Source organism: Oratosquilla oratoria, chromosome 11 (genome assembly GCF_046742065.1).
Source record: "Oratosquilla oratoria isolate Oo_2021 chromosome 11, ASM4674206v1, whole genome shotgun sequence".
NCBI classification, from domain to species: domain Eukaryota; kingdom Metazoa; phylum Arthropoda; class Malacostraca; order Stomatopoda; family Squillidae; genus Oratosquilla; species Oratosquilla oratoria.
The window spans coordinates 43,141,259-43,143,758 of NC_134787.1; positions in this window are offsets into that span (position 1 = coordinate 43,141,259).

Consider the following 2,500-nt stretch of genomic DNA (forward strand, 5'->3'; position numbering starts at 1 on the left):
GAAGAGGTTAGATAAGGTACCTGACTGCGATCCGATTTTCAGTGGAGATGAAGAGAAGATTTTCAAATATCAGCATTAGTAAGGTAGAAGTAGTCAAACAGATTGAAAAACTTAAAGCTACAAAATCCCCGGTTCCAGACAAAATTTTGCAGAGTGCTTTATTGTAAATCTGAAATCTGCGACCAGTTAACAGAAATATTTATGAAGTCGGTAGATACTTGTTTTGTGCCTATTGCTCGGGAGCAGGCAAACGTTGTTCTTGTTTTCAAAAAGGGAGATAAATTGTATATATGGAACTATAGTCTAATCAGTCTGACATCAGTTATAAGTAAAATGCTTGAATCAATAATAATTAATAGTCTCAGAGATCACATCAAGAGACATAGTTTTATTTGTGACTCACAGCATGGTTTCTCCAAGGGTAAGTCAGGTGTGACTAATCTTCTATCTTTTTACACTAACGTATATAAGACGTCAGATAACAATGGTAGTTACAATGTTATCTACCTTGACTTTAGCAAAGCGTTCGACAAGGTGCCCCAACAAAGACTACTAAATAAATTCAAAGCCCATTGCAATTGGAGGAAAAGTGTTAGAATGGATTAGAGCTTGGATCAGTGACAGAAATCAGTGGGTCACCATAAATGCTGTAAAATCCAAATGGGGGAATGTTTCTAGTGGAGTTCCCCAGGGCTCGGTTTTGGGTCCCTTATTGCAAATTATGTACATAAATGACTTGGACAATGGGATTAAAAGTGATGTTAGTAAGTTTATGAACGACACTGAAATAGGACGCCTAATTAGGTCAGGAGACGACGCCGAGGTTCTGCAGGATAACCTTCACAAATTGTACACATGGTCGGTGAAATGGCAAGTGGAAATCAGTACCTCAAAGTGCAGCGTGTTAAACGTTTGGCTACACAACCCCGAAAATAGCTATAGCTTAGATAACACGTTTTTAGAGAAAACTGAGTGCGAGAGAGACTTAGGAGTTCTAGTGAGTCCTGACCTTAAATCCAAAAAACAGTGCATTAGCGCCAGGAATAAAGCTAACAGAGCACTATGTTTCATTGCTAAGATGGTTACGAATAGAAGTGCAGGGGTAATTATCAAACTATCTAACATTAATTAGACCTAACCTTGACTATGCGGTACAGTTTTGGTCTCCGTCTTATAGATATGGGCATCAATTCACTAGAATCAGTACAAAAGAAAATGACCAATATGATACATAGGCTCAGAAATTTACCTTACAAACAGAGGCTTAGCCACCTTAACTTACACTCTCTGGAAAGACGCAGAGTGCGGGGAGGTCTAATAGAGGTGTTTAAGTGGATCAAAGGCTTTAACAAGGGTGACGCAAATAAGGTTATCATATTAAGACAATAAAGCAGCACTCGCAGTAATGGATTTAAATTGGACAAATTTATATTTAAGAAGGAAATAGGAAAGAATTGGGTTACTAATAGGGTGGTCAACGAATGGAATAGACTTAGTAACCATGTAATAAGCGCTGATACTATCAGTTGTTTTAAGAAACAGTTAGACAACTTTATGGATGGGGATGACAGATGGTAATAGACATGGAGAGGGAGAGAGAGAGAGAGAGAGAGAGAGAGAGAGAGAGAGAGAGAGAGAGAGAGAGAGAGAGAGAGAGAGAGAGAGAGAGAGAGAGAGTGGGGAAGAGAGATAAAGAGGGAGAGGAGGGAGAGAGACATACACACATACATACATACAAACATACATACATACATACATACATACATACATACATACATACATACGTACATACATACATACAGTACATGCATACGTACATACTACTCTCCTATACCTTTAATTTCCCATTTGTCTATTTTTCTTTCTTTATCTATCATTAATAGAAAAATTATAAAACATTTTACTCACTAAGTCCATCGTTGCGTTTTACTGTGGGAACGAACATCTTTACCTACCCTTGTTAGAATGGTTTTAATTAGATTAAGTGTTCTGTAATGCCTTTGGAATTTCCTGATTTCAACTCAGCTGTTGATAAGGGACATTCCAATATGGAGTACGTATCTCGTGTTTGGATTTTTTTTTTTTTTTTTTTTTTTTAACCTGTGGGCAGGCTGTTTCGTTCATCATTGTGGCACCTTCTCAATAACAGGAGAGTTAACCTACCTCAAGTAATCCCCTTTCGTCACGTGTTTTGACCCACGCTACATTTTTCAGAACGTCAATATTTTTTTGTGTCGAGTACGTGATATATTTTCCTTTGTAGTATTTAGTTCATACTTAAAGTTCTTTTCTTGAAGAGAGAGAAAAAAAAATTGTCTGACAAAAGTTTTGAGTTTTATCAAGACAAACTCCGGGTAGGTCAAAATATTTTCCTCATGACTACATCGCGGAGGCATTCCCTAAAGGTCCATTTACACGGTCAAACAGTTTGACAAACCCGGTTTGTCAGACAAGTGTTTGAAGTGATTTTTGACCGTGTGAATGGGGTATTTGTTCGTCA